The sequence below is a fragment of the Cnephaeus nilssonii genome (genome assembly GCF_951640355.1).
Source record: "Cnephaeus nilssonii genome assembly, chromosome: 11".
Classification (NCBI taxonomy): domain Eukaryota; kingdom Metazoa; phylum Chordata; class Mammalia; order Chiroptera; family Vespertilionidae; genus Cnephaeus; species Cnephaeus nilssonii.
This window is the reverse complement of record NC_137082.1, coordinates 44,696,134-44,703,741: the sequence shown is the minus strand read 5'-3', so window position 1 is coordinate 44,703,741 and position 7,608 is coordinate 44,696,134.

Here is a 7,608-nt window from a genome sequence, read left to right as displayed (position 1 = left end):
GACATTTGGGGGATAATTAGGTATATTTGAATATGGACTTCTTATTAGACATGGTTACTGTATATCAGTGCCAACTTTCTTGGATGACAAAATGACATTGTGGTTATAAGGAAAAATTCCCTTGTTTTCCACTGGTACATGCTGAAGCTCAGAAGATTGCAATGTCATGAAATTTATAACTTTTTAATTTAAAAATTGAATTGAATTATTTAATTCAAAATAAAGTGGGAAGCCCTGGCCAGTGTAGCTCAGTTGATTGTCGTCCCATGCACTGAGAGGTCACCCGTTCATTTCCCAGTCAGGGCACATGCCCGGGTTGTAGGCTCCATCCCTGTGGGGAGTGTACAGGAGACAGTCAATGTTTCTCTCCATCCCTCTCTTCTCCTCCCTCTCCAAAAATCAATAAAAATATTTTTTTAAATAAAGTAGGAAAATGGAGATCACAAATGTACATCCATAGCGTGAATGAAACAAAATATTAAATTTATGAATGCAGTTTAACACATTTAAAGTTGTTTTTGTAAATGGGTCAAAACATTAATCAAGGTCCCCTTAAAAGTATAGATGAAAGGAGCATTGAAACTTCATGAAGAACTGATTTTCTGAATTTGTTACCACAATATTTTGACCTTTCAAAAAAATTAGAGTGAAGCTGGTTAGAATCAATGTAATGGCTTGCAGAGTCAGAAGGTGTCCCAGGAGTCAGTTTGTCAGTGTGTTCTGAAGAAACCCTGGCACACAGCCAAATGCAAGCAAGGTCATCCTCAGAAAGAAACCTTCCTAAGGAATGGAACAAGATAATCACTCTGGAACCCAACTACACAGAATCATGGGAAAGTACTTGGAGGATGGTGAACCTTATAATTAAATTATCATACTTAATTTTTTAAATCTCCCTTCTTTCAAAAATTATTTAAGGAGATTGCTTGGAATCTAACATAGGGAAAATGAACAGTTCATGCATTCAAGGCTGGTGCAGACTTTTCAACATATATAGCTGTCACATCTGGTGGACATGCATTTCCACCTGGAAAGACATACGCTGTCCTGGGGAAGACTTGGTTCTTTGAGCTCTTCCCTTTCCCGCATGAAAAATCTCTGAGACTGTGCAGTTTTCACACTGTGATTCTAATTCAGAATCCAATGATCTTTTGATGAGCAATTCAGCTTCCCATGGCTTAATGCTGGGAGACCAGATACCCTGGAGAATAGAGATATATAATCCACTCCCAAGAAAGGGATATCCCATGTTATAAATAAATACACTGACATTCTGGTTTGCCAGTCCCTTGTAAGTTTAGTTGGAAGGGTCACTTGTTCTGAATCTTATCATTTCTGGGAAAACAAATATCACTTTCTTGGATCCTGACCTATATATAGTGTCTTGAGCAGCCTGCTGTCTTGTTCTTTGATGTCATTTTAATTTACACACTGTATAAATAGAAATCATTTAGATCTAAGCAATACCATTTCAAGAATACTAATCTTTCTTGGCGGGGGGGAGGGGGGGGAGAAAACCTGTTTGGAAGAATTACAAAAAAGTGTTATTTATCGACTTTAGAGGGCTGGTTACAAATCTTTAAAGAGAGAAGTACATACTAAAAATTCTTACTTAAACCCCATAAACAACTGATAATATATAAGATTTAATTAATTTTTAAAAATTGACTTTTAAATTATGTTAAATAAATGAATTTCTTTAATTCATTTAAAACTAATTAAAACCCACCCAATTTGTTTATACTGTAGAAAAATATTTGTTTTATTTTTCACGTTTTCAACCAATTATGATGGGACTATGTGGATATAAGTTAAATAAATATAATCTAAATTAAACAATGCTCTGGCCATGTTTATCTCAGAGCATATCTATACATCAGAACACTGGTTTTATAGTCTGACTATACTTGAAATATTCAAAGATATTTATTTTGCCATTAAACCTCAGGTCAAAGTTTATTTTGCTTGCATGTAATTTTTGTATTTAAATGTTCCATCAAACCGGACCAGTGTAGTTCAGTAGTTGAGCATTGTACTATGAATCAGGAGGTCACGGTTAGATTCCCTGTCAGGGCACATGCCCAGGTTTTGAGCTCAATCCCCAGTAGGGGGCGAGCAGAAGGCAGCCAATAAATGATTCTTTACTATTGATGTTCCTATCTCTTTCTCCCTCTCCCTTCATCTCTCTTAAATCAATGAAATCAATATTTTGAAAATAAAATGTTCCATTTATAACCTCAATGTTTTTTTATTCATAAATCTCAATTGGTGGCTCAGGCAATCAGCCATACAGAAGAAATGATGACATGGTGCTAAATTAAGACTCACATACACATTATCAGTTTTCAAAATCCTTCCCCCAGCACCCTTTCAACTTCCACATCTAGCCCTCTGGATGCAAAGCCTCACAAGCATTAAATGTCCGATGGCAAAGAGAGAAACCCAAGTGTGGGCTTATCCAGCTTCTGACCCCCATTTGGGACAGTTCTGGCAATGGCTGCACCACAATGCACCTCTCTAGCACATTCTGTCCATGAAGTTGAGCAGAGACCTTAAGAGTTGGATTGTGCAAGGATTGAATGGCTCAAAAGTAGCTCTGCTCTAATAATGCAAAGACATTTATTTCCATCTCTACTAAATCCTTACTGGCCTACTCTGATGACTTGGAGAAGTCAGACTGAGCAAAGAAATAGCAGCCAGGAGAAAAGAATCATTTCTCCATGGCAAAGCCTAAGGCTCTCTGAACAGAGCCACAGCAACAGTACACTGTAAGACCATTCATTTACTGAGTACCAGACTGTGTCCTGTTGTACTAACCACTTATTATACAGTTTCTAATCTTCTTCACATTCTTTAGATATATGGCATTTTATAAATGAGGAGACTGAGACTGAGAAGTTAAACTGTTTTCCCAAGGTCTTGATCAATAAAGTGATTAAATTATGATTCAAACCCTAGTTGGCTGCCCCACACTATGTTTTCAACCATTATACCATCTAGATCATGTGAAATGCTTTCAATTCAAGGATCCAAGCGTTTAAAATAAAATTTACCATTTCTGACTCTAAAAACCACACATGTTCACTATTAAATTTTTTATTAATAAAGAAAAAATTTCAAATAAACCATAATTCTACTACCTACAAGTAAATGCTATACAATTCATTCCCAATATTTTCCTGAGATTGCATGTGTGTGAGTGTGCACACACGTGTGTGTGTGTGTGTATGTGTATAGGTGTGCAGAGTACATATACACTGTAGTTTGAGGGTCCTTCTACCTCAGTCATTCCAGTAATACTGATTTTTATGGGGATACAGTATACATTCTTAACTTTTCACAGTTTACTATAATTGATGTTATTTCCACTTCAGGCAAAATGTAGAAACCTTATTACTAGCAATTCATTTACCAGTGCTTAGTTTCATGTACAGGTTCATTTACCTTGTAATTAAAGGAGTTCATTGACCATTTATAGGGTAGATAAACATGCCTCCACCTCCTGTCCTTTACACCATGTTATCATGTATTTACTACATACATCTACAAACAACTTTTAGGGTTTAGATTCAATAACTATTAAGCCTCTTTTCATTCAAGAAACAAATGCCTTTAATAGAGAAAAATATTACAACAAAAACTCTTTACATGTGTTCTGTATCTGTCAGTAGTACCGAAGCATCCATCTTATATAAAAACTGCTGTTTGAAATTTTAACCCTGCTATTTGGCTTCTGTAAATGCTTTCTTGCTTAAATAATAAGGAAAATAAGACTACTCCCACTTCAGAAAGACCATTAAACCTTCCCCGGATGAAATTATCAGTGCTGGCACCAGGCCAAGCCTTTGGTTGAGGTCTCAAGGCCCCAGCATATAGGGGCTCTTTAAGAACTTGCAAAGGGGGCCGGAAACACCCCATATTTGGGAGACAAAGAATGTAAAAACATATAAGTAGGGAAAATTCCTCCATGTTGGGGCCCAGAATTTGAGAGACATTTTCCTCTGGACCTGCGCGTAATAAATGTAACTCCATCTCTCTAAGTATTGCTTGGTTCTTTTCCGGTTTTCTGTAACAGTACATCTCTTGTGGTTTAATATTCTTGAAAGAGGATATTATATTTTAGGGACTAGTGCCTAGAATAATAACTCTAATTTTTTAAATATATATTTTTATTGATTTCAGAGAGGAAGGGAGATAGATAGAGAGAGAGAGAGAGAGAAACATCAATGATGAGAAAGAATCATTGATTGGCTGCCTCCTGCACGCCCCCTACTGGGAGTCGAGCCCACAATACAGCATGTTCCCTTAACTGGAATCGAACCCATGACCCTTCAGTCTGCAGGCTGACGCTCTATCCACTGAGCCAAACCAGCTAGGGCAATAACTCTAATTCTTAAGCTGTATAAAAAGTGCAGAGGATTATTTGGGGCAAATATACTTTGTGCAGAGTGAGTGATCAGTATGTACTTGCATCACCTTCGCCCCTTGCAGAACTGAACTTACAGGCCTTTTACACCAGGAGAGAATTAGCATCCATCAGAATTATTATTTTTTACTATGTGATCACTAATCATTAATATCTCTTAGACATTTCAGAAAATGGCACATTTTCCATTCCTGACAGTTCTAGCTTATAGCAATATCATTGGGTTGGGGAAGCAAGGTTAGGGTTTGGTTTTTGATGGACAAAGAGTTTATTTGCTTTACAAAGCTAACTTTTAGAATACATTTTTTTCTCTTGCCCTGAAGCTACCTCTTGGAGAGGTGTACTGTTAAGTTTAGGCTGTGTGTATGTTCGCATGCCTGATTATATCACATTTATCTTTTTTGGAAAGTTAATTTTTAGCAATCAGGTAACATGTTTATCTAACGTGCCAAGAATAGGAACATTGGGCTTCTGTTTTGTTCCTTGTTTGGAATGTTTCTTATCTCCTCCTCATTCTTCTAAATCTTAACCATCCTTAAATCTCCTTTCTCCCATGGCTCTCCCACCCGGAAATGGTATTTTTTTCTCCTTCATTCATTCATTTAGCAAATATATACTGAGTGCTCACTTTTTGTAAGACACTGATTAGGTAACAAGTTATGTAACGGTTGTCTGTATCAAATAATTTTCCACTAACAGATATGTTTCTGCATTTTATTCCCTCAGCTAAATTGTGACTTGCCTGGGGCTACATCCTTCACATTATTTCTTGCATTCCTTATAAAATTTAACAGGTGACTTCTGTTAGTAAGAGTTCAAGAAAAAGTTTAATTAATCTGATGATTACATTTGTAGACTTTCTTTAAATACACTTATGTATGCAAAACACAAATAGTTATCATTAATCACTGCACACAGAATATCCTAATACAGGTATGGGACTAAATTTTGAAGCTGTTCAAAACTCAGTCACCTCCTTATATCTACATAATCATTCCTACCTGGCATTTCCCTCCCCTTATTTTCTCTGACTCTGTTAGAATGCAGTGTGTGTGTGTGTGTGTGTGTGTGTGTGTGTGTGTGTGTGTAAACATCCTATATAATAAAAGCCTAATATGCAAATCAACCAAATGTCAGAATGACCGGTGGAACGACCAGTCACTATGACGCGCACTGACCACCAGGGGCAGACGCTCAACGCAGGAGCTGCCCCCAGCCCGCAGGCCCCAGGCCAGCCAAGGCAGGTGCCAGCGGGGGCCCCCCAATCGACCCACTGGTCACCCTGCAGAGGGAGACGACTGGCGGCGGCAGCAGGGGCCGGGGCCGGTGAGCGGGTGGCGCCAGGCCGGCTAAGGTGGATGCCAACGGGGGGCCCCCAGGTCACCCTGCCAGTTGCCCCACAGATGGGCCCTGATCTCCAGCCAGGCCTAGGGACCCTACCCATGCATGAATTTCCTGCACCAGGCCTCTGGTATACATATAAAGCATTAAGTAATCCCCGTCTCTGTCAGATTCCCATGTGGTATACTTGAGCATAGGACCCAGTAGAAAGAACACTGTCCTGGGAATTAGAATAGAAAGCTTCTAATCCCTCACTAATGTCCATTTCCTCCTTCACAAAATGTAGAATATGAGAGGTATTAGGCTGAGCTGTCTCCTCTAGCTCTAAAATTATACGAGCCAATGTAGACTAACTTCTTTGAATGCAAATCAGAAAATGGGACATCAGAATTTAGTGTACAAATAGAGTCTGCAGCAGTTGCAAATGTTAGCTTACCATCTCCTCATTTTCTAATATTTACGATGAACTGTCTTTGTCAATCCTGTTTTCCCAGTCTGGAAAGCCCTTCTCACCTCATCTATATTTACCTACGTCTTACGGTGTAACTGCCTTGCCTTTCCCAACCATGCAGTCCCCTGGGTCTCATCTCCCTGAGCTGCCTTGGCACTTAACCACCCTGTTCAGCAACCCTGTTTTGTCTCAGTTATTTCCGTGTGTAATTCTTGTCTATCCTATTTGGTACAGACCACATTTTATACTCCTCTTTATGCCTCTGTGTCAAATAAGCTGATTAAATCTTGATTTTTTTTCCCCCCATCAAAATATGGTCACTTTAGTGAACTGCTAAATATCAGAGGCATAGGTAAAATAAAGGACATTTTTGTTTAAATTAGATGGGTGTCAAGCTGCTTTTAATGGAATATTTGCTTCAGACAACTTTAGGCAGCTGATTTTAACAGGAACATTTACATTAAATAGGCTACTTTAGAGTATGATCATTTTGTAGAGCAACTCATAAGTATGTATTAAGAATCCTAAATTTTTTTGTACCTGTTCATCTACCTATTTTTGAGAATATAGCCTAAGGAAATAATCTTAAATCAGAAAAAGAAAAAAAAAAGCTTTATATGCAAATATGTTCATAATAGGATAATTTGTATTATCATTGTCCAAAAATAAGTGAATGGGCAAATACATTATATACATATGAGAGAATTTATATAACCATTAAAAATGTAGTTGGCAAATTTTGTATCAACATAGAGAAATGTTATAATGTTAAATGAAAAAAATCAGGGTATAAAATTTCACATATAGCATGGTCAAAACAATATGCAAAAATGTGATTAGAAAAAAAAAATAGATGAGAATATATCCAAATGTTCCTCTTTTTCCCCCATCCACCCCCTCCAGCCCACCCCCAGAGGAGTTATTGTTTAATGGCAGAATTGCAATTTGAATTTTTTTTCTTCCTCTTTCTACATTTTTTTTCTGTTTTCCTAATTGTCAAAATAGAGTCCATATTAGCAATGTCATTTCAAATTTGAGGCCATCAAGGATTTAAGTTTCAAGTAGAATATTTTTAGAGTTTAAATATCTTAGTGATTTAGTGTCTGAAGCATGTGTAATTGTCTAAATAGAAGTTCAATCTTTTTTCTCTCTTTCCCTCTTTAAGTGTTGTCAAGTCCAAAGAATGATCTAACCACTTGGTTGGTCACTGTTTTGAGCCCTTTCCTCAAACTTTCCAGTTCCTGGTGTCCCGTGGAATCCTTGGGCTGTTTGGATTTCAACAGAGTTGAGAATAAGCAGCGAATGAAGAGACTCCCAGGCTCTTTTCCTCCACCTTATGGCCAGAATACCAGCTAGTTCAGAACGTTCTCCATCGGTCCTGTCTTCAGCA